Here is a 25,233-nt window from a genome sequence, read left to right as displayed (position 1 = left end):
TGGGAACCTCCACATGCCCCTCAAAAAGACAAAAAAAAAAAAGACTGAAAAATAAGAGTCCCTTGGCACGCCCCAGGGTCCCCCTCAAGCATCTCTGTTTTGAATTTCTCACCTGACAAAGCTTGGATACAATCCAGAAGCAAGAAGGAGATTAATATCTCCCTTCCCTAGGCCCTATTTAAAATTAAGCGAACCAATAAATTCCTCCCTCCCACCTTGGCTGCAATCCATTTACACTGGATTTCTGTCATTTACAAACAAGAAGTGTTAACAACCACCAGTATTTTAAAACTGCAGCACTGCTTTTTCAAAGAGATCACCGGAGCACTTCCCCAAGTCTACAGGAATGATCTTCAGACCAGGGTATCTGCTGCTTCCCAACAGGTGCTCCAGACGATCAGGCAAGTTGGGGAAACACGAGCTTAGGCTGAAGTTTAAAACTGAACACAAGTCTGGTTGTCTCCTCTCACGCGGTATGAAACGGCAGTTGCTGTTGCCCATGACACAGAGGAAAGACATTGTAACAACATTTACCTAGGACGTATATGAGCCCATCACTGTATCCGAATCCACCACGGCACACTGTGGGCACTAAAAGGTTAAGACATCGCTTTGCCTTCAGGATCTTGTTAATTTGTAGAAATGACAAGACCTCCTAATACACTGGGGACTGATGAACTTGTCCAGTCAACAGAAAGATCTAAGGATCTTTTGGGTAAATCAGAGGTGGCAGGCATAGAATTTAAATCCCTATCCATCAGACAACAGAACTACTTCCAAAATACGGTCAGTGTAAAATACAGTTCCTTCTCACCATAAGGTAAAGGAGCATACAAAGAAAAAATTAGATTTAATACATACAGTCCATTAATTCAAATTAGGATTTAACTGACATGCATTGAGCACTTATCTAAACATTTACTGTATTAAATACCTAAATAAGGTTTTCACTAATAATCAGAAACATCAACAAATTAGTACATTGTCTGAATTCTATTTTCAGATAATGATTTACTTAAATGCCATCATTATGGAATTTAACATACTAAAAGAAACTTGTTAGTGTTGAGAATAAAGACGTCAACAAAACATTATTTAACCTTTTACCAAATTCAACTAGCGTTCTCAAGAAGACAACTTTGACATCTAACTGTCAAGGTCAGCATAAGAAAATCCATTTACTGCTAAAGCAGTCCAAAGAATTCAGCCCGACAAGCAATCCTTGTATTAAATAACTAAGTTGGAGGTACTGTGGGAACAAGAGGGTTAGAGTTGGGGAGTTTGGAAAGTAGGTTCCGGATCAATAAAGAAACAAGAGAATTGTTTACTGATACTTGTCAACATTCTCTAAGCTTTCTAGAGAAACAGGACATCCAGGGTCATTAAATAAACAATTACGAGATTCTGAGTGGTTTCCTTTTTTAAAGTCTTTATTTTCTTCTTTATTTTGCTTTTTAGGGCTGCACTTGTGGCACGTGAAAGTTCCCAGGCTAGGGTCGAATTGGAGCTACAGCTGCCGGCCTGCACCACAGCCGCAGCAGCAGAGGATCCCGGACCCACTGAGCGAGGCCAGAGAGCTGAACCCACATCCTCATGGCTACTAGTCGGATTCGTTCCTGCTGTGCCTGCCTGGTTTCCTTCAACTGACGAGGAAGACACACCTAGCGAAGGAACTATAAACTGCTATTAAGAGATTTCTCAAAAAGTTTTTTCTTAAAACCAAATCCAGGAGTTTTGCATTGATTTTACCCCAAGAATCATACTCATCTTATAAAGTATTCATTGATATTAGAAAAAACAGCTAGCCAGCTCACACTCAATATATGGTGACAACAGGTATTAGCACTTTTTTACAGTGTCACACAAACAGCTCAAATAAAGTAACACTCCTCTCTGCACTGAATCATTTTTGTTCACAAGCCAGTTTGGGTTCTTAGCCACAATCCCTCCAAAATAAGCGTTTTGTGTTTTCATTAACAAGTGGTATTATGTGATAAGAATTTTCTTTACATTTGTCTGAATCCTCTCTGCTGACCAGGACTCGAAACGTGTGTCATCTACATATATGACACGAAGACAGAGAAAGTTTACATGGCATACGCACCAAGCATACACAGAGCGCATGTGAATCTATCAACACACAGCAGTCTGCTGTCCCTTCAAATGAATCAATCGAATTGGAAACATTTTATGAAGATATGTGTTTTAAATAAATCCCAAGAAATAGCATATAAAATTAATTTAGCTGCATTATTACTTTTTAAAAATAAGCTTTTATTTTAGAGCAGTTTTACATTTACAGGAAATCTGCACAGATAGTTCGGAGATCTCACATACGCCGCACACAATGCCGCCTATTGCCAGCATCTTACGTTATCAGGGCGGCACACTTGTTAAAAGGTAGTGACCCGGCGCTGATCCACTACTAACTAAAGACCGCACATCACTGAGGCTTTCTCGGGTTGTCACTTGATACCCTTTTTCCGTTGCAGGATCCCCTCCCAGGAGGAGACGTTACATTTAGTCTCCACGGCTTCTCGGGCTCTTTTTGGCTGACTTTCCTTCCTTGATGACCTGGATGGTTTGGAAGAATACTGGTCGGGTATTTTGTAGACGGTCCCTCAACTGGGATTTGTCTAAAGATGTTCTCACGATTAGACTAGAGTTAACAGGTTTTGGGGAGGAAGACCACAGGGAAAGTTACAACTTTTTATCTCAACTATCACCTGGGTAGTAAACTCACTGAGGGAAGGAATCTTATCTTACTCTCACCTTTGTATCTTCAGCCCATAGCTGGTAAATGTTTGTTGGTTAAGAAGGAGGAAGTGGATATACACCAAGGGTTGAGGGGGTACAGAAACTCTGCAATTTATTCAAATATGAGCACTAAGCCTCAAAGAAATTGTTCATGTATTTGTTCAAATTAAAAAATAAGCATGATTCACTGAAGTGTTTCATTCTGCAACGATCCTTATAGTTTACTTCTATTGGTGAGACAACATAATCAGCTAAAAAAAAAAGTTAATTCTTCCAAGTAAACCTTGCCTCCTGCACTGACGGAGCCTCGCAACCGTGTAACACGGCCTGTGGGTAGTACATGTTGTGAAGTGGAAAGATGCTTTAGGGTTGAAGTCAGGCTGGTCTGGGTTTGTAGCTGAGTCCTATCACTAATAGACTGTATAATTCTGGCCGGATAACGTTTGTGTCTCGGTTTATGCATAAACTAGAACTAAAAATACGTATATGAGGGTGGGTGAGACCAATGTATGTTTGCATTCTGCAGTGCGTCTGACAGACACTCAAAAATGTTTATTGCCTTTCTTAGTACGCTGGAGTAGGTATGCTTTAACTACCTTCTGGAACAAGGTGGGATCTGTACAAACAAACAGAAATGGCCATGGTTCCTGTTACGCTGGGTAAATAAACTGTGAAACAGCTGCATGTGCACCCGTGTTTTCTAGGTACTTAACACCTGCCTGGTATGTAGTAGCCCCTCAAATGTTTGATGCTTCTTCCATCAGATTTCTTGGGCCAAGAGTCAAGAGACTCAAATTCCAGTTTTCCTGACCCCGGACAAACCACGGCCCTCCTTTGGGCCTCAGTTTCTTTACTGAATAGTTGACCTAATAGTCACAGAGCTTGAGAGATGGAAGAAGTCTTAGAAACCGCCTACTGCAACCCCCTTGCCGAAATCATAAAGCCAGTAAAGGGGACTCCTGGCCGCCAAGCCGTAATCCTTGCCACATACCGCCATGCTTGCAAGGTCTCTCATCTTCTCACTTAGGAAATACTGGAAACCCAACTACTGACCTTTAGAAGATCATCTAGTTCTGAGAAATCCACTAAATCAGTAACAGCCTAAATTCTATCTTTATGAAGACCAAAAGATACAGAAGAAGCCCAAACGGTCCATATTAACCCTAGTTGGCATCTTAGAGGCACTACGACAGGCAACAGGGATGAAAATCCCTTCAATCGTGTTGACACATCCTGAGTAGAGAGAGGATCTGTTGTGAGTGGAGCCCCCACTCCCCCTTCTTCATAACTCCGAGGAATCGTAATCACTGGCCCCCAGAACTGGTGGACTGAATCGCAATGAGCCTGAGATAGTCGCACTTCTGCTATCTCGACAGCCCTGCCCGGAGCTCAGGGCACAATGCTCTGCTGTGTGAGTTTCAAGTGATGATCCTCTGTAGTGTTCCTACTTGATCTCCTTGGGGCCTTCCACACTGCTCACTATTCCTTTCTTTCTGAAACATACTGGTTTTTCTTTGGCATTCAAAATGCCACTTTCTCTTGGTTTTTGCTATAATGCAGTGATTCAGAGTGTAGTTCACCGGCCAGGACCACAGACTCTGGACCTAGATTGCTAGAGCTCTGCCACCTGCCTGTCCTATGACCCTGGACAGGTTACTTAACTTCTACGTGCCTCCTTCTCACCTGGGAGGATTACAAGGGTTTACACGTACACAAAATCAGAGGAAATGCTATACAGACATTTGCTGCTGTTTCTGCCCCTCCTCAGTTTCTTCCTCTACTACATTTCTCTCACCCCTACCGACTCCACCTGAGGGACGCCGTCCGTGCAAAGGGGTCTTTACTTCCATCTGGAAGGCCTTCTCTCCTCCCTCGATCTGGTGAATTCCTTCTCAGCTTTTAAGGTCCAATTGAGATGCCATTCTCTCCGGAGGCTTTCCAAGGATCACTTCCCTCCTTCTGCCCTTGTGTTCCCATACTACTTTGACTGTATTTCAACGAGAGTCCTCTGTGCACTAGATTGAATGAGGCTGAGCCATTTAAAGTTGCCTGTATTAGACCATTTCAGACCCAAAGAACAGGAATTTTACATGATTCATCCCAATAACATTTCTTTATATTTCTGCTGCTCTTTCCTTGCCCACATTAAGCTCATTTACAAGGACTACATGCAACTATTCTTTAAAGATCCATACATAATACAATATTTCAGATATATAAAAAGGATAAAGAATAATGGGTGACCATATATCTACAACCTAGTTGAAAAAGTATTTGCCAATATAATTTAAGCCCCCTGTGTGCTCTTCCCAGCAATATTACCAGTCTCTTCTTCCCACCCTACCCTCACATATACCCGCTATCTGTAATACTTTGATGTTTATCATTACCATGTATTTCTTTAAACATTTATTATGTACGCATGCTTCTCTAAATAATACATGAATGTGTTCGGCCATGTGCTTTATTTTCTTAGCTTTTTATTTGTGAGATTCATCCATTACTATACAGATCTAGTTCATTCACTTTCATTACTGTATGGGATTCTATTAGGTACATATACTGCAAATTTTCGTTCTTTTTTTAATAGGCACTTAGACCAATTGGAATTTTCTGCTGTAAGTGTTGCATAAATATTTTAATTATTCTCTTTACATGTGCATATGAGAATTTCTAAAGGGTAAGTACCTAAGAGTGGAGTTGCTGGATTGCAGGCCGTGTGCATTGCAGTTTTAACAGCTATCGTCCCCGAACTGTTCCTCACCACGGTTGCCCAAGAGTCCTTTAACTCCACACTCCCACCCCACTCGGTATGGTCACACTTCGTAACTTCTGCCAGTCTAATAGTTATGAAATGACATCTCACTAGAACTAACTTTTCTACAGGAACGAATAACCAGCAAATGGCTAATAAACATGTAATCTTCCACTTTCATACCTTGTCTTCTGCTGATTTGTCTTTTTCTAATCTATTTGTAGGAAACTTCTGTTATTACAGATAGTAATATTTAGCTGTTATGTGTACCATAATTATACTCTTACTCTGTGGCTTGTCTTTGCATTTTAAAAATTATGGCATTCGTCTTTGTCATTTTTTTGTCTTTTTGCCTTTTTGCCTTTTCTAGGGCCAATCCCACGCGGCATGTGGAGCGTCCCAGGCTAGGGGTCCAATCAGAGCTGTAGCCGCCGGCCTACGCCAGAGCCACAGCAGTGCGGGATCCGAGTTATGTCTGCAACCTACACCACAGCTCACGGCAACGCTGGATCCTCAACCCACTGAGCAAGGCCAGGGATCGAACCCGCAACCTCATGGTTCCTAGTCGGATTCGTCAACCACTGCGCCACGACGGGAACTCCGTGCTCTCTTCTTAAATATCTCCAAGAACGAGTATTTTGGCTCTTGCGTTTTCTATTATACTTTATAAAACATAACGAATAAAATAGCATTTTATTTCCATCATATTTGATGCCCCAGAAAAAAGCCTACAAAAGTGTGAATATAAAGCAATGAAAATAAATAAGAAAACACTTAGAAATGTGCCTATAATAGGCACAGTGATTAAAATGAATATACAATATGTACATGCTTTCATTTTAAAAACTAGCAATTGTTATCGTAAATGCAGAGGGGAAAAATGATGTAGCAGCCTTCATATGCTTTCAATTTAAAGAAACTAACATACGATGCCTTGCAGCAGAACCAGCAGGAAGTTCAAAGAGCAAAAAGTCTTAAGAAGTAAGTCACAGGAGGCAATGGATCACTCTGGACCGGACAGGGGATGTGGAGGAAGAAGACTTGGCTTTGACTTTGCCATTGGTATTTAGCAGTAATGTGGCGGGAAGAGCACGTACTTCTCCCGCATCTCAGTCCCCCATCAGGTTACAGGGGCCACAGTGATCTGACACCCACCTAACAAGGTCTGTAATGTTTAAAATTCAGCAGAAAAATGTATGCTATCCTCCAATGGTAAGCAATTGTCATTACCTTTCTTCACCTTCCCTCTCCTCGATGGCAGCAACCTGCGTAACTGTGCAATCATTTTCCAGCGGGGCTCAGTCAGAAGAGCCAGCACAGGCAAGAAAGAGAGGTTGGACTGGGATTTTGCCCAGGCAGGGACAGCAGAGCAAGGGAATGAAAGCTAATGGCAAGAGATGAATGAAACAAGCGAGAACCTAAGAAACCGAGGCTGGCTAGGGAAGGAAGGAAAGATGGGCCTTGATAAGGTTAAAGGAAAGGTCTAGTAAGGACAGATACCGGTCAGGTAGGAGAAATCTGAACAAATCCATGTCTCCACTTGCAATTTCAGAGGCGGGCCATCGCTGGGTGAGAACGAGGCCCACGGCGTGACACGGGAGCTGTTCAGCTAAGAGACGACCGCTTCAGGTGGAAAGGCCGCCGTGCCGAAGAAAGAGCCGTCCAGGGGAAAGCTGAAGTCCTTCAGCACGAGGTCAGGAACGGAGGCGGAGAGAACTGTGTGCGAGGTCCTAAAAGGCAAGAGCGCTGCAGCCCTTGGGCCAGGCAACACGGGGGTTTTAAGAAGGCAGAGGAGTGACCATCTAGAAATGTGCGAAACAGTGGTGCATAAAAAGCAGTCACCCCTCTCTCTCCTTTGGCAAGGAATGGTCTGGGAGAATGCGCTGCACCCACTTAAAAGGGCTACAGAGCACGTGATCTTACTTTCCTGGCTTCCACTGAAAGGCCAGAACACACAAAACACCCGGTAAAGTGGTTAGCAGTGTAGGAAACTGGAGTTTCAGAGAGCAAGTGGAAAGGTGTGAGAGGGCGCAAACAAGCAGGACTGGGAGAGAGGAAGGGGACACAGCAGGTCAGCACAGGAATAACAGTGCAGCAGACAGACAGGTGACAGGTGACTGGAAGGGCTGGGACAAAGGTCACAAGGATATGACTGGCGGGGTTTACACGACCAAGGTTATCAAACTGATTCGTTCTGGCAGTTCCCTGATGGCCAGGGAATTAGCACTAAGGCCTTGACGACGGTTTGGTTAAATTCCCTCAGTTACAGCTTTGGGCTGCGGGGAACATCTGAGTACCCAGCACGCCCTTACTCACCTCCTATAAAGTGCTGTACACATACCACCTTAGGTAAGCCTTACACCTGCACCTTCCCTCATCTGATGCAGGAGGCAGCTAGGATCACAGCAGCAAGGTGACCAGCCCTGGACTGTGTAACTACTACTGAGGGACCCTGAGGACCCAGGCTTCTTTTCCCAACCTCCCTCAGTACGGCAGTGTCAAAAAGAGTTTGAAATCAGAGCATCTTTAGTCACTGTCTGCTAGTGAGATCTTGGATGTCTGACTCCACTAAGCCCACCTGCCCACAAGGGCATTACAACCACAAAAGCAGCCCAGGAGTTATTTTTTCAAACTTAAAGGTGTCCTACAAAACGTGGCATGTCTCATGTGGTTCACTTCACACACAAACCCAGAGTTTCTGTGTCAGTACCTAGAGGTTTTACAGAGCGGACGCTGAGGTAAAGAGGGAGAATGTTCAATTCACGCCTCCCGCCAACCGTGGGCACGGCTTCGCCACTGACTCTTTCCTATCCACCCGCCGGCCGCAAGGGGAAAAAATCTCCACGGGCTTCGTCATTCAGGATCAGCAGGAAGGATGCGGGAGCTAGGATCACAGAAGCGGGGTGACCAGCCCTGGGCGTTGGCCTCCTACTTTCCAAGGCCAGGAGCAGACGCTTCAGAGCAAACAGCACGGGTGTTAGGAGACCCGACCACAGATGGAGAGATGAGAGTCCTGCTTCCAGGAGGGAAAGGTGAAAAGCCATTCCTCCTCCACTCCCGCGTGGAAAACGCCTCCTCCTCGGAGGTTCCCCCATCCGGCTACATCACCGCCTACCGTGCTGGTCATCTGTCCTCTGCCACCCTCCCGGTCAACTCCCTACACTCACGGCACCCGGGCCACAGTCCCCTTGTCCTGCCCGCACCCCAAGTCCCTGCACTCCCCGTGCAGAAGACTCGTGCCGCACAGGAGCCTGCAGTGCCCGGCCCTCCTCGGCTGCACGGCCTCCGCCTCTGCGGGGCCTCGACAGCGCTCACGCGGAGAACTTCACGTCGGGCAACTGACCTCTCCGAGTCCACTCCCTGACCCTCATCTTTTTTCCTTCTTACTTCCGCCGCATCTGCTCGGCGATCTCGCTCAAGAAACCCAAAGTCCCAAACTGAAATCGTCGCCCAGAGCTTCTGTCTCAGTTAAGGTCACCATCCCCTCCCTCGTCACTCGAACCAAAAACCTGAGCTGGACTCCTCACCCGCTGATGCACAGCCCTCTCAGCAGTGGAGACGGGCCGAGTGGTGAGGCTGGGAACGCAGCATCGCAGGCAGAGCTCTCACTTTTTACTCTGACACGACCTCGTTCAGCCTCTGACTCTCCCACTTCACAAGGACTGGAAACGGTTCTTCTTCGTCTGTCCACCAACTAAACACCGTCCACAGCACAGTGCCTGACACAGAGGAGACACACAACTACAAGGTTGGAGGCTGCTGAGTTTACCTTCTCAGTATGATGCTCACACCAGTTCTTTCTCAGAGGTTTTTGTTTTTTTTTTTTTAGTATTTCCTACCATGAATTCCAACTCCTTTGAAGGGAAGGAACCAGAGCTTTTCCTGAGTCTGTATAATTCTATACGGAAGGTGCTATACAAAGTTTTACACAGCTTACATTAAAGAGAAACAGCAGTTGCACAAACATACCAGAAATCAAAACTTTAAACCACGGATCAGTTGAAAAATTAAGATATAGGAACAAAGATAAAGAACCAATTCTGTCTGCTGGTGAGTGCTTGTCTATGTTATAAAAACAGTAAAACTGCTTAGAACATAAGCAGGGTCCCAGACACAAGAGCTCAGCATTTTTTCTACAAAGCTATCACATCTCTGCTAAGCTTAAAAAATTACTAACCTGCAGGGTTGCTTAGGCAGGGGTTTAGGACACTGGTAAAGACCCTATTTAAAAACTTAACCCCACTTACCAGGGCTAAGTGATGAAAAGACAAGTAAAAAAATAATGCTGGTAAGGGAGCAAGAAAAAAAAAATGTTCTTTTTCATACTAGTTTGGGCCTTCTGTTGGCAGTCAGGAGAGCAAAGAGTTCAGCGTAATAAGGTATTTCCCTCTCCAACTCAATATTACATTGCATCGAATTAGCTCTCAATTCTTTTTTCAGTGTGAAAAATAATGCCTTCCACATTCATGGTGCATTGCCACACTGACACAGACTAGCTGATTTGATAAAGTGTTTAATAGACATTTTTAAAAAAATCAGGGTTAGATTTCCACAAAATAAGAACTCTTTCAGTTGATTTAAACAGTCTGTCTGTCTTCCTTCCTTTTTTTCTTTCTTTTTTAATGTTCAAAACACAGCCCAGAAATGAGGAGAGGACTAGGGTACGTAGGCAGGTCAATCTCTGGAGCCAACAGAGCTTTTTGGAGAAACTTAATAGGTCTTGTCTCCTGTCTCACATGAAGACGCTTCCCCTCAATGGGGATATGGGCAAACCCGAGCTCCCTTACAGGGGATCCAAGAACCCCAGCATGTGAGCCACACCGGAAGGAAGTGGAATTAGCGAAGACAAGACGGGACTACGGGGGCACGGTCCCCATCTTCGGGTACCCTAACGGCTGTCCATCGGGGAAAAGAGCCAGGAAGCACCAGAGCAACTACTCCTTCCAACCAAAAAAAAACCAAAGCTGTCCAGGAACGAATAGGTTTCCCCGGGAAGAGATGAGTTTCCCACCCCTGGAGGTGGTGTTCAAACATGCTAGTCCAATAAATAGGGCAGAACTGGGGATTCTGGAAGCCACTTCGGGACGGGATGGAGGAAGGGATCCTGGATACGTGTAACTTCCCTCTCAGTCTGGAGAAGTTCTGGGGTTCAACTGTCTCCTGGAAACGCCTTTCCTCTCTGCCCAGCTGGGCCGGCTGTGCCCACGTGTCCAGCCCTCCCGGCCGCGGGCTCACCTCCGTGCCCAGCGGCTCCTGCCCCGTCGGAGGTTCGAGCCCTGCCCTGCCCTCCCGTTTCCCGCGGCGCACGTGAGTTGTCCCCGCGCCAGGTGTCGCGGAGCCCACCCGGAGGCCCGCCGCTGACAGCTCCCGGCCCTTGGCACCCCCGACCCCCGGCGCTGCCACGCCACCCGCCGACCTCGGTCCTCGCCCACCCCGAACCGGATCCGGCCGGCGAGGACCCCCAGGCGCCCCGCAGCCCTCGCGTCCGAGGAGCTGGACAGCCACGCCGACTCCGGCCCCCCGGCACAAAGCCAGCACTCTCGGGCCGACGCGGCCCCGCCGGCCGGGACAGGGAGACCCTCCGGAGGGCCCCGTGTCCTTGGGTGTCCCTCGCCGGGCCCCGGGCGCCCCCTCCGGAGCCAGGGCCGCGGGCCGGACCCTGGGCCCAGCCGGCCGGGCCGCGGATGCCGAACGCGCCGCCCGGGCTCCGAGCCCGCTGACACGGCGGGGGGACGGCCGCGGCCGCGCTCGGACCCCGGACAGGCCGACCGGCCGGGACCGACTGCCGGCCCGGCCCGACGCCGCCTTCTCGCCCCAGGCGGCCCCTGGCGGCGCAGGCCCCTCGGGGAACGGGCTTCCTCCGCCGGCGGAGGCTGCGCCGCGGCGCTTACCTGCGGGCGCGGGGCGGCTCACTCCCTGCCCGCCGCCATGTTTCCGCTGCGCAGCGAGCGGAGGCGGACGCGACGCGGGGCCGGGCGGGGTGGCTCCGCGGAGCAGCGGCGGCGGCCGGCGGTCGGGCGGCGGGGGGCTCGACCGGGGCGGCGGCGGCGGCGGCGGGGGCGGGGGGGTGCGCGGGGGCGGGGCCTCCCAGGCCACGCCCCCGGGGCCTCCTGCGGGGAGGGGGCCGTGCGCCGGCGTGGCGCCCGCGCGGGGGGCGGGGCTGGGCTGCGCGAAGAGGCGCTGCGGGCGGGGGCGGTGGGTGCAGCTGGGCCCCGCCGGCTGCCGCGCCCCACTTCCCGCCTTCGCCCCGGGACCCGGGCCCGCGCCCCGGCAGGCCCTGCGCGCCGTGTCTCTGGAACGGGTAAACTGAGGCCCGGGGAGGGCTCGGGGACTGGGTTCGAACCCCGCTGAGGCGGTCAGGCACCGAGGCGGCGGGTGGCGGGGTGGGGGGGGGAAAGGCGGCCCCAGGAGCGGCCAAGTCGGGGCCGCGGACGCGGGCGCCGCCGGGCCTGGACTCCCCGGCCGGCCAAGTGTGGTGGATGACCTTGAGCGAGTTACCTCGCACCTCTGCCCCAGGGTGCTCATCTCTGGCGGGATAACAGTCAGTCCAGAGGGTTGGCGTGCGGGTAAAAGAAGTCAGTGCTGGTGGGGCCCACGGAACAGTGCCGGGGACCTAGTAACTACAGGCTCAGTACGAAGAAGCTCCCACAGTCCGGTCCTTGTGCGCCCATTCGAGCGGCACACACGCAGGGGGGCCCCTCCTCGTGCCGGGACACAGACTCACTCTTGCAGCGAACCCTCTTTGCTCCCCTGGCTTGGTCCATCCCGTTTTATCCGGGAGGAAACGAAAGCGCAGGGGAGTTGAAGCTACTTGTCCAAGGTCACCCAGCCAGTAAATGACTGAGTGGAGGTTCATCTCCAGCCCGACTTCAAAGCCGGTGCGCTGCCAGCAGGGAGTCATCAGCTGTCAGGATGGGTCAAAGGAGGTTCGCTGAGAGTCTGACACTTTCAAGTTGGCTCTTGAAAGAGTCTGCGAGGAGACAGCTCATTCCAGGCAGAGGGAAGGATGCGAGCGAAGGCATAAAGAGAGATGATAGCCGATGGCTGGCTGGTGTGGCTGGCGAGGCAGGAGTAGGGGAGCCAGTGTGGCTGTGGTGAGGAGGACGTGCTGAAGCTTGGCTGGGAAAGGAAGCCAGAACGTGCAGGACGGCTTTGTGGGTCTAGAGTGACATTTGACGTCCTTGGACGTCTAGATAAGAATTTATTTTGTAGGCCAAAGGTTTTCATAGAATAGTCCTGGGACTCCTAGGTGTCCCTCAGATCCTTTCCAGGGGTCAGTGAACTCTGAATTATTTTATAATAATGCTAAATGTGATTTGCTTTTTTTCACTCTGATTCTCTCACAAGAGTTCAGTGAAATTTTCCGTAGACTATAGGACCAATGATATTGCAGCACATTCAATGTGGAGACAGATTTAAGCCAGGTGTTGGAGAGATTTGTACAAATGTAAGACACCACTTTTCTCATTAATATTTTATTTTACGAAGTACAGCTAATTTTCGTGGAAAATGTGTTTATGTTTACATGGAATGGGTTTATTATAATTTTAAATGAATACAATTTTAAATTTCTCAGTTTTAATTTCTAATATGGTCGATATTGCTAACGGTAACAGACTGTGCAGAAACAAGCTCTTTAAGGTCCTCCATAATTTTTAAGCGTGGAAAGGGGTCCTGAGCCCAATAGGTTTATGAGTACCTACCACAGGCAGTAAGAAGCTGTTGAAGTTTCCAGTAGGGGAGTAACTTAATCGGATTTACATTTCAGATAGGGCTTTCAAGACCCAAGCCCTGTCTTGTTTGTTTGCTTGTTTTTGCTTTGCAGGGCCACACCTGCAGCATATGGAGGTTCCCAGACTAGGGGTCCAATTGGAGTTACAACTGCTGGCCGACGCCACAGCAACGTGGGATCTGAGATGCATCTGTGACCTACACCACAGCTCACGGCAACACGGGGTCCTTAACCCACCGAGCGAGGCATCCTCATGGATCCTAGTCGGGTTCATTAACTGCCGAGCCGCAAAGGGAACTCCCCCAAGCCCTGTCTTGAGGGGTGAGTTCACAGGGCAAAGACATTCCAGGCAGAAGGCTAGAAACAGGGAAGTCCAGGGCTGATAAGCAGCAGCGCCAGGACCCAGACGACCTTGGTCTTTTTGTTCGTCGTTTGCCGCCACCTCTCCAACTGCCAGGCAAGCCCAGGGGGAGCGTTTCAGTCCCTTATTTCCCCTGTACGATGAGGCATCGCTCCCATTCACTGCCCTTGCTGCCCCCAACACTGTGACTGCTGCTCCTTTGCCTGTTTTCGGAGGAGCAGTCAAGTCAGGGAGGCAGAGGAGAGCATAGGAGCCACAGTGTGGGGGGTGTGGGGGTCCTGGCAGAGCGTCCCCGGGAGCCCCACTGCCCCGGTGTCCTTCACATACTTCTGGGGCTCACAGGTGAGAGGAAAAACAGAAGAAGTATGAAAGCCTCTGCTGTCTGGAAAGCTGCCTTTGAAGAGAAGTTCCCCAGAGCGCTGAGAGTCTGTTCCTCTAACACTGGGGGGCGGAGGGGGGGAGTATCAATATCAGATGAAGCTCTTTTAAAGGTGTATTGTAAGCTTCCTGGTCATTCTTGTTTAAGACACAGAGGTAAACTTGGTATTTTCTTGGCTGATTATAAGCATGGCTTGGTAGCAATACCAGAGGCTTTATTATTAAGGAATCCTCTTGGGCTGCTGGGGAGTTAAGGACTTATTCCATCTTAAGAAACGGCCCCAGAACGCTATGCTCTTGGGGTTCTCCTAATGGTTCCTTAAAGTTTCTGGTTTTCAGCTGCCCCTTCTCTTGCAGTCGTTGTGCCTATTCCTTTCGTACTTGCTTCTCATTTAGTAAAGCTGAGAAGGCGCATCACCCGTTCACTGCAGTTGCTTCAGGTAGTTGATGTTTACGCAGGGTCTGCGGACTGCCCTGGGGCGGAACCCTGGGAGGGCCAGCCGCAGCGGCAGGAGCCGGGGTGGGTGACGAGGGCCTGGGGACTTCGCCTGAACTTCCGGGGCCTCAGTCTCTTCCTCTAGAAAGGGGGGGGGGGTCCCGTGCATACCTGCGGCGCGAGTGGTTGAAAGGACTGCCTTCAGCTGTGTCCGCAGACCGGTTTATTCCAGCTCCAGTTCCGTTGGACACATCCGTACGGCTCCCCACACTCTGTGGGTTAAAGACCAAACCGTGACTCTCCATCCTGAGCCCGCGGGCGTTCCCCGCTTCGGACAGGGACACGCTGCACCCCCAGCCACAGCCCTAAAGCCGTGGTAATACACCCTTCAAAGGCCTCCCTGGCCTCCGCCTCCAGCCCGTTGCCCAGGCACACTGCCCTTTCCCTCGTCCAGGCCCTGTTCCCTGGACCGTTGGAGGCGTAACCTAACTCCTGACTCTTCTGTCCACTTGCCTTCCTTCCGCAGCTGCATCCTGGAAGCATCAGGTCAGTCCCCAGTTCCGGAGCTTCACTAAGTCCACGTGTGTACGAGACAGAATCCGAACTCTTGAGCTTTGCATTCAAGGCTGGCTGTGATGGGGCCACCCTCTTCCTTGCTGCATTCACGTCTCCCTCCTCCTTTGTTTCCCGTTTGATTCGCTGTGGTTTTCCACATGGGTCCTCTGCTGTCCTTTGCTCCATATGCCTTTGGCTCCTCGGGGCTTTTCCATACACTGTTCTTTTAGAGTATGCCCTGCTTCCCACGTCTCCATGTCCAAGCTCCGCCCGTCTTGAAAAACTGATTTAATGCTGCCTTCACAAAGCCTCCCGGGATCTTCCAGCATGAATAATAAAAACCAACATTTATGTAATGCTCGGTGAGACCCAGCAACTCTTCTGGGGCCTTTCCGTACACGATCTTATTTAATTTTTATGATGATTCAGTTTCCACAACAAACCTGTGTAGTACGTGTTATTATGGTCTGCATTTTACAGGTGAGAAAACTGAGGCACAGTGAGGTAGAGCAGCTTGTCCGAGGTCACAGAACTACCTAATCATGGAGCCGGCATGGAAGTCCAGACAGCCCGTTCCACAGCCCGCTTTCTTAGCACCGAGCTGGTGTGAAATGGGCTGTCCTGCCTCCAGTCCTGTTAGCTCTTGTGTCAGGCCAGGCAGTCTTTTTTTGTGTGTGTGTGCTTTTTAGGGCCGCACCCGTGGCATATGGAGGATCCCAGGCTAGGGGTCCAATCAGAGCTGCAGCTGCCAGCCTACACCACAGTCACAGCAACACCAGATCTGAGCCACATCCTCGATCTACACCACGGCTCACGGCAACGCCGGATCCTTAACCCACTGAGCGAGGCCCGGGATCGAACCCGCAACCTTGTGATTCCTAGTCGGGTTCGTTAACCACTGAGCCACGACGGGAACGTCCCAGGCATCTTCTCTTAAAGCCTGAGTCACCTTCTGCTTCCTTATTGGTTGACAGGACAGTTTTGAAGGCAGATCAGTGACTATTCTATAACAGCATCTAGTGAGTTTCCTGAACCTGGCAAAGATGTAGTAAACTTATTATTTTGTTATGAATGTAAAGTCGATGGAGCTATAGCAGTAGAAATGAATGATCCAGAGCAGGGCTGGCAAAACCGTGGTCCTTGGGCTAAATCTGCTCTGATTTCTGTTTGGTTATGGCCCAAGAGCTAAGAATTTTTTTTCTTTAAGTTTAAAATTTTTTAAAATTGTATTTCTTTCTTTATTTTTTGCTTTTTAAGGCCGAACCTGTTGCATATGGAAGTTCTCAGCCTAGGGGTAGAATTGGCGCTGCAGCTGCCCCCCTAAGCCACAGCTACAGCAACACCAGATCTGAGCTGTGTCTGTGGCCTACACCACAGCTCATGGCGACCCTGGGTCCTTAACCCACTGAGGGAGACCAGGGATTGAACCCACTTCCTCATGGATACTATTTGGGTTCATTTCCACTGAGCCACAATGGGAACTCCTACATTTTTTAGAAACGGTTGAGAAGAATCGATAGAAGAATATATCATGGCCCATGAACCGTACATGAAAATAAAGGATTATCGGAATCCAGTCAGGCTTTTTATGGCTGCTTTTGTGCCACAGTGGGCCTTACGACCTGCAAAGCTTGTAGTATTTACTCTCTGGCCGTTTATAGAAAACAATTGCCAACCCCTGATCTAGAGCTACATGTAGTAACATGAAAAGGTCTTAGAAAAGCAACGACAACAAAAGGATGAGTGTGATGCCCTCTCAGCAAGTTTAAACAATTGGCAGGACAGTACCAGTCTTGTTTAGGAAGACACATACCCATGCAGTGCAAGTATAGAGACACACATGGAAACAACAGACTATGAATTCAAGGAGAGGCTCTCTCTAGGGGGTGGGGTGGGCGTGCCACTGGGGACGGGTACACAGGGAACTTTAACTCTGTAAGCCAGGTGGAGGGGACACAGCATTCCTCCGGCTTAAACATTAAAACGTAAAACATAACAACAACAGAGAATGTTTCCTAAGAAAGGACTCTTAACCTCTGTTTCGGCTGGCTGGAAATATAGTTGGCTTATACCTATGGCTGAGGCGTTACCGGGGAAAAGTAAACCAAAGACTCCGGCTGAGACGGCGTGGAGGGAACGTAGTTTAGAACCGAGAGACGCCCAGGCGGCACAGGGATCCTTGATGCCTGATCCTCTGGGAACCATGCTCCTTGAAAGGAAGCCCGCCGACGCCAAGTCTGGGGGAGACGCCCCAGGCGGGGGCTCAGCTGGGGCGTCAGGGTAGGTCGCTCGCCGTGTCTCTCCGACGGGCCTTGGCGCTGGACCGAAGCGGCCTCCTGCTCTCGCCCGGCTGTGGCTGTCGGTTGTTGGCCTCCTCGTCTTCGGGAGGAGACGGGACAGAGTGTGCCCAGCTCCTCCTCTGCATCCCTGTGACTCCCGTGAACACTCATTCGATGGAATTCTAGGAGCACCTGGCGGGAGTAGCCCTGCGGTTGCAAGGATGACTAGAGGCAGCCTGCATCCAGGAGGCCCTCAGTTGGGGAAATTAGTCTGGAAACTGTGAACGCGAGGACAGTGATTCAAGATGAATGACGCCGAATTCAGCAAATTTAAGACCACGCGGATTAGCTCGCAGCTCTGTAGGGCAAGAAAGTCCGGCAGGGTGTGTGGCTGGGTTCTTTGCTGCAGACGAGCATGGCTGGAACCAAAAGACCAGCCAGCCGCCTTCTTATCCGGAGGCTTCACTTGGGAGAGGTCCTCTCTAAGCGCCTTCTTGGCCAGCGTCGTCTCCCTGGGTTGCAGGGCTGAGACCCCCATTGTCTTGCCAGCTCTTAGTTGGGAACCACACTCAGGTCCTTGTTGACCTCCCGTCAAGTCCCACTCTCGGAAGTTCCCGTTGTGGTTCAGTGGGTTAAGGGCCCAGTGTTATCTCTGTGAGGTGGCCGGTTCGATCCCTGGCCTCGCTCAGTGGGTAAAGGATCCAGCATCGCTGCAAGCTGCGGTGTAGGTCACAGATGGGGCTCAGATCTGGTGTTGCTGTGGCTGTGGTTTAGGCCACAGCTGCGGCTCAGATTCAGCCCCTGGCCCAGGAACTTCCATGTGCTGCAGGTGCGGCCATAAAAAGAAAAAAAGAAATCCTACCTTTTGTTTAAATCTCTTTCTCCTTCAACCGGAGAAACTCTCAGCTTTTCAAAGACTTGTATTTAGGGCAGGTTCACCCAGAAAATCTCCCTACTTAGGGACAACTGTGATGCGTAACTCAGCCCTGGAGCGGAATTCATCATCTCCCCTGTCTCAGGAGTTAAGCAGGACGTGGACGACTCGACACCGGGGGGGGGGGGGGGGGCCAGGAGTCTTAGGGGCCATGTTCGAATTCCGCCTACCACACCCAGCGAAAAAGTTTCTCTTAAGCATTTCTCTGTGAACTCTGCCGGCAGTCTGTAACACTTTCATAGCACAATAGGCATTGCATTGCCATGATTAGGGTACTTTTATGTATTTATTTTTCTTCAGGGATGCACCTTCGGCATATGACAGTTCCCAGGATAGGGGTTCAAGTGGAGCTGCAGCTGCTGGCCTACGCCACAGCCACAGCCACGCAGGATCTGAGCCGCGTGTGCGACCTGCACCACAGCTCACGGCAGCGGCGCATCCTTACCCCACTGAGCAAGGCCAGGGCTCCTCCTGGATGCTAATCAGGTTCGTCCCCCCTGAGCCACAGTGGGAATGCCAAGGGTATGTTTTAAAACTCCCTTTATAGGCTGAAAGCTTCTGGAGATAGGCCCCTTGTTCACACCTGTAGCTGCAATGCCTCAGACAAAGCTTTGCAAAAAGGAACTATTCCCACACATTTGCTGAAAAAATTTAAAGTGTACATATTGTCTTTTGGATCCCTGCTTCTTTTTTAGATCTAGATCAAAACTTCTGACACTTCTCAAAAGAATTAATCGCACCCTCCTCTGTGCTGTCACTTGTCCTATCCCTGTATGAAATGTGTCACCGTGAAGGATCTCAAGTCAGACTGTAGCTTCCTTGAAGGTAGTCCCTCGCCTGTGTTCCACTTAGTATCCCAGGACACAGCCCATCCTAGGTTTCATTAACTGCTTTATGTTTGAATTTTTTTTAAGGCCGCACCTGCAGCCTATGGAGGTTCCCAGGGTAGGTAGGGGTCGAATCAGAGCTGCAGCTGCCAGCCTACACCACAGTCACAGAGATGCCAGATCTGAGCTGCATCGGTAACCTATGCCCTAGCTTAAGGCAACACCAGATCCCTGACCCGGTGAGTGAGACCAGGGATGAAACCCTCATCCTCATGCACACTATCTTCTTAACCTTCCGAGCCACAGCGGGAACTCCTCTAATGCTGAAAAGTTTTAAAGGAGATGTAGGGTTTAAAATCAAGAGGCAGATGGACAGTGGACTTGAACTGTGACCAGACCTTGGAAAGGGTCACGGGTTGGGGGGAAGCCAAGAGGTACAGAGGCAACGGAGAGGGAGAAAACGGGCGGATCCGTCAGGATATAATTTTTTTAAAGGAGGGATGCTAGAAAACCCCAGGGCTGCTGTTTTACGTATTACATTAAGGAATAACCTGCAGAGTCCTCCATAGAGGACAGCAAGAAGGAGCAGTTATTCCAGGGCTGGCAGTTGAGGGAATAGTGTTTTGCTTTTATCATGTTGCTGGGTGGACAGTGTCCCCAAAGGAGAGTTGGTGAAAGAAAAGGAAAAAGGGCTTCTGGTGCTTTAGACACCGGGGGGTGGCAGGGACGGGGGCGGGGGGGGGGGGGGGCTGCAAAACATGCAAGACTTTTCCTCTTTCCTGATCTGGAGGCTTCCCTCTCACACCTTCTCCTGGTCATGGCCTTTTGTCGCTCCTTTTCGGCTTCGAGGCTACTTAAGCTCTTTATTTTATTTTTTTGTCTTTTTGCCATTTCTAGCGCCGCTCCCGCGACATATGGAGAGTCCCAGGCCAGGGGTCGAACTGGAGTTGTAGCCGCCGACCTACACCACAGCCACAGCAACGCCAGATCCAAGCCACGTCTGCAACCTACACCACAGCTCACGGCAATGCCAGATCCTTAACCCGCTGAGCAAGGCCAGGGATTGAACTCGCAACCTCATGGTTCCTAGTCAGATTCGTTTACCACTGCGCCACGATGGGAACTCCCTCTACCTAAGCTCTTTAAATGGGCATTTTAAACAGATTTCATCTGGATCCAGAGTTTGGGATCAGAAGACTGGTTGCATTTTCTGATTCACCAGGAGCCCTGAACCCTCTGGAAGAAGTTAGGAGGACGGGGTTAACAGAGTCCACTGCTGGAACTAGCCGTCTGCTCAGTATCACTGAGATACACACCAGAGGGCAGAGGGACAGCTCGGATAACCAAAGGGTGACGGAAGGACCCCGGTTCTCTTTAAATGATGGTCGAAGGGTAAGTTCATTCCTGTTCTCCCTCCAGTCACCTTGCTCACAGCCTGTGTGTTTATAGGCTGCGTGGCCGGGTGTTGGGTGCTCCCTGCGCGAGACCCTTGGAGGGACCCAGCACGGAACAGCGCTTCCCTCAAGGGCTTGGAGTCCCACGGGGCACATGCTCCCACACCGCGAGGCGGGAAGGGGTATATACGCAGTGAGTCAGGACGCTGCGGCCTTGGGAGGCGATCGCTTCCTGGAGAGGGAGGCCTGGACGATGGGCATGGGGCATCGTGGTGGCCGAGGGAGAATTCGGGGACTGGGGTGTTGGATGGAGAAGGGATGAAGAGCTGGGGGCAGACGAAGGGGGGCACATGTGAGACATAGCAAGCAGTTGTGTGCGGCTGGAGCTGAGCATCCATGCGGGGGAGACGCAGCTGAGACGCTGGACGGAGAGGATGAGGCTTAGCTCTGGGGTCTCAGCTGTCCACTGTGGGTCCCAAGAGCGGGCAGGTAGGGTGAGCAGAAGGGGTGTGGGGCTGGAGGGGTGGAGGGGGCAGGAGCGGGGAGCACAAGTGTGGGGTTTGGTTGCCTTTGCCAGGCTCCGGCATCTCCTTTGCCTGGACTGCCTCCGCCCAGCCTCCTCTTCGCCGTCGTGTGCGTCCTTGGCCCATCACACAGCCTGCTTTCCGGGAAGCCCACCAAGCCAACGTGACCTCTCCCAGCTCTGAGCTCCCCACACGACCCTTTCCACTGCCCCGTGCCACAGCCCACCCTGCCAGAGAGCTAGCTCCACCTGTACCTTTTCTGTACCCCACACCCGTCATATGGTAAATTCTTTGAAGTCTGATAGAATTCATTTCCTCTCGAGTATTCAGCCTGTGACTTGGGGAAGCAGGGCCAGGAAGCTTGATCAAGCTAATTTTTCTGTAAGCACAGCGGGCAGACCGTATTAGAATGCCTGTCCATTCAGGCCTGGGGTTGCGATTGACAGGCCCTTGGAATTCGTGTTGTGCTGGTTTTACTCCTGAGGCCCAGAGAGGTACAGTAACTCGCTGCAGGTTGCACGGTGTGTAATGATCTGGAACAGATGTATGCGAAGGGTTTCACCCCGGTGCCTAACCCACAGCAGGCACGTGGCACTTGTGTCTGCCTCTCCAGCCTCTCCAACTTTGTTTTTTAATTATTTCATCATAGTTGATTTACAGCGTTCTGTCCGTTTCTTCTGTACAGCAGAGTGACCCAGTTATACATATTTCTTTCTTTCTTTCTTTTTTTCTTTTGTCTTTTTGCTGTTTCCTTGGGCTGCTCCCGAGGCATATGGAGGTTCCCAGGCTAGGGGTCGAATCGGAGCTGTAGCCACCGGCCTACGCCAGAGCCACAGCAACGCGGGATCCGAGCCACGTCTGCAACCTACACCACAGCTCACGGCAACGCCGGATCGTTAACCCACTGAGAAAGGGCAGGGACCGAACCCGCAACCTCATGGTTCCTAGTCGGATTCGTGAACCACTGCGCCACGACGGGAACTCCCAGTTATACATATTTCTACATTCTTTTCCTCCTATTATGTTTTATCATGTTCTATCACAAGTGATCGGGTGTCGTTCCCTGCAGTATATGCAGCAGAACCTCATTGCTTGTCAGTTCTAAAGGTAATGGTTTGCATCTGTTAACCCCAAACTCCTAGTCCATCCCACTTCCTTCCCTTCCCCCTTGGCAACCACAAGTCTGTTCCCTGTGAGATTATTTCTGTTCTGTAGATAGAACATTTGGGCCATAGTTTAGATTCCACATACAAGTGTGATATCATATGGCTTCTGTCTTTCTCTTTCTGACTTACTTCACTTAGTGTGAGACTCTCTAGTTCCATCCATGTTGCTGCAGATGGCATTATTTTCTTCTTTTTTATGGCCAAGTAGTATTCCATTATATACATCTATACCACATCGTCCTAATCCCTTCATCTGTCAATGGCCGCTTAGATTGGTTCCCTGTCTTGGCTGCTGTGAATAGTGCTGCAGTGGACACGGGGGTGCTTGCCCGTATCTTTTCAGTGAAGGTTTTGTCCGGAATATGCCCAGGACTGGGATTGCTGGGTCATGTGGTAGTTCTATATTTAGTCTTCTGAGATCCCTCTGTACCGTTTTCCATAGTGCATGTACCAATTTACATTCCCACCAACAGTGCAGGAGGGTTCCCTTTTCTCCACCCCCTCTCCAGCGTTTGTTATTTGTAGACTTATTAATGGTGGCCGTTCCGACTGGTGTGAGGTGGTACCTCACGGTAGTTTTGATCTTCATTTCTCTAATAATTAGTGATGTTGAGCGTTTTTCCATGTTCCTGTCGGCCATCTGTATGTCTTCCTTGGAGAAAATCTATTTAGGTCTTTTGCCCATTTTTCAATTGGATCGTTTATTTTTTTTTGCTGTTGAGTTGTATAAGTTGTTCGTATATTTTGGAGATTAAGCCCCTGTCAGTTGCATCACTTGCAACTATTTTCTCCCATTCTGTAGGTTGTCTTTCGGTTTTTTTAATGGTTTCCTTTGCTGTGCAAAAGCTGATAAATTTGATTAGGTCCCACTGGTTTCTTTTCTTTTTCTTTCTATTGCCTTGGGAAACCGACCTAAGGAAACACTTGTATTCCTGTCTTATGTTTAAGTCTTTAAGCCATTTTGAGTTTATTTTTGCACATGGTGTGAGGGTGTGTTCTAGTTTTCCCAGCACCAGTTGCTAAAGAGACTGTCTTTTTCCCATTTTATATTCTTGCTTCCTTAGTCAGGGATTAATTGACCGCAGATATCTGGGTTTATTCTGGGTTCTCTATTCTGTTCCGCTGGTCTGCCTGTCTGTTTTTGTACCGATACCACACTATCTTGATGACTGTAGCTTTGTAATATTGTTTGACGTCTGGGAGAGTTATGTCTCCTGCTTGGTTTCTCCCCCCTCCGGATTGCTTTGGCAATTCTGGGTATGTTATGGTTCCAGACAAATTTTTGGATTATTTGTTCTAGTTGTGTGAAAAATGTCATGGGTAATTTGATAGGACTTGCATTAAATCTGTCAGCCTCTTGAACTTTAATCAAACACGAAACTGCTTGCAAGTCTTCCCATTCTGTATGGGAACCTTGTGCCATTCCCTGCATTTGAGATTCTGCTTTTACACCTAGAACCTTTTCTTCTACCTTTGTCTCTTCCTCGCACCTTCCCCAGTTGTTCCTGCTCATCAGTTAAGATCCCTCTGCCCAGGAAGCTTCCTCTGCTCCCTTTTCTGCCATATTCACTCCAGGATGGGCTCCACCCCCTCCTCTTACTTTCCTGGTAGCCTGGAGAACATTGGAGAGCTTGCCGTCGCTCGGCTGTGTATGTATCCTTTGCCTCTGGGTCTGTCTGTCTCCCAAGAGAAGCTCGGGAGGCTGGAACTGTCTCTGCGTTCTTCGGTACATCGGGCACCTCGCACCGTACCTGGAGCACAGTGGTACTCGCTACGTCTCTGTGGAGGGAGGTGCCAGGCCCCAGACCAGAGCAGCAGCTCCCACCTCGTCTCCTCTGTAACCCACTGGGCCCCAACTAGACTGGCTGCTCAGATTCTGAGGGTGTGAGGGCTTTGCACAAGAGGGCTGAGCCTCAAACCTCGACACTTATCTAAGACACTTCTGCTCTTGTTCCCCTCGTGAAATGCCAAATTAACCTAGTTCCAGGAAGCTACGTGGCTGAGAAATTCCAGGCTCTGTCTGGGCTCCTAGATAAAGGCTGTTATCGCTAGGAACTCGGTCGTGAATCCAACCTGCCTTTTCTCTGGGCTTTGGTTCCACCCCCTTCTAAAGGCACTGATTCTTTTTGTCCTCACTTGCCCTTATGCTTGGTGACTGGAAAAAACATGACCTGGGCAGAGCTGATGTGAAAATATCTGACGGTATCTGGCCTTGTGACTTTAACTTATGCCCAAAGAGCCTGTGGCTGGGATCCTCCCCTAAGAGGTGGAGGAGATGATACCTGCCTTCCCAGGTTATCGCAAGAGTGAAGGGAAGTGCGACAGGCGGAGGCTCCTGGCGCACAGCAGCGGAGAAAGAAGCATTTCCTCCAAGTCAGAGCTTGGGCTCCTCCTACCGTGCTCCGCTCTGGCCAGCCTTCGTCTGGGCTACTCAGTTTCGTCCTAGGGCTCATGTGTTGAAAGAGTGACATTCACAAACTGTCACCCAGAAGCAAACGGCCAAGAGGATAAGAATCTGGAAATCAGACGTTAGAAGAAAGAGTTGGGACTACCGAGCCGAGGGAAGAACGAACCGGGAGTAGAACGGCACAGGGCAAGGCCGCAGGGGGATTTTCAGACCGTGGAAGGATGAACATCTGGGAAGGAATTACACCTCAGTTCTAAGCCCTAAATATTTCCGGGACGCCTGTTATGTGCCAGGAACTGAGGATGCAAAGGGACGCAAAGAAACACCATCCCTGCCCTCACGGATCTTGGACTACGAAGGGCCCTGAGGACGCAGCAGAGGCTGTTACCGAGGCCTGCGATGTGCTGGGAGAAGGCAGAGAATGAATTTTGCAGAGAGGCCGGAGAAGGGTTGGCCAAGGAGGTGGCGTTTGAAGGGACCTTAAAAGGAAATGAGGATTCTTTGGGCAGAGGATGCGGGGAAGGGCCTGCAGGCAGCAAGTCCAGCCTGTGGGGAGACGCGCTGGCAGAGGAGAGGGAAGCGAGCCTGTAAAGTCCACTTGGAGCCAGATTGTCAAGGGCCCTGGATGTTAATCCAGAGAGTTTGGACTGTTTTCCTCGAGGGAGTGTTGAAGAGCCGTGAAAGGCATTTTAGCAGGGGTTTGATTGCAGAAGCTCCAGAGTAGTGTG

General features: G+C 50.1%; 1 protein-coding gene and 1 long non-coding RNA gene across 6 annotated transcripts in view; one reads left to right on the top strand and one right to left on the bottom strand.

Annotated features, from left to right (window-relative positions):
- SCMH1 (Scm polycomb group protein homolog 1) overlaps positions 1–11,520 on the bottom strand; it is a 190,374-nt gene extending 178,854 nt beyond the window's left edge. Inside the window, 1 exon segment of the mRNA XM_047789532.1 lies at positions 11,404–11,520. The gene's annotated coding sequence lies outside the window, so the exon portion shown is untranslated.
- A 211-nt stretch (positions 11,521–11,731) lies between these two features.
- LOC125132374 (uncharacterized) overlaps positions 11,732–25,233 on the top strand; it is a 103,268-nt gene continuing 89,766 nt past the window's right edge. For 2 of the 5 annotated variants that reach the window (XR_007136232.1, XR_007136228.1), the window contains exons 1-2: positions 11,732–11,813; positions 20,178–20,406. This is a non-coding gene — a long non-coding RNA (uncharacterized LOC125132374). The remainder of the gene's footprint in view (positions 11,814–20,177; positions 20,407–25,233) is intronic. The other 3 variants (XR_007136229.1, XR_007136231.1, XR_007136230.1) reach the window with 2 other exon arrangements.

Source organism: Phacochoerus africanus, chromosome 8 (genome assembly GCF_016906955.1).
Source record: "Phacochoerus africanus isolate WHEZ1 chromosome 8, ROS_Pafr_v1, whole genome shotgun sequence".
NCBI lineage: Eukaryota > Metazoa > Chordata > Mammalia > Artiodactyla > Suidae > Phacochoerus > Phacochoerus africanus.
This window is presented reverse-complemented; position numbering and strand designations above follow the sequence as displayed.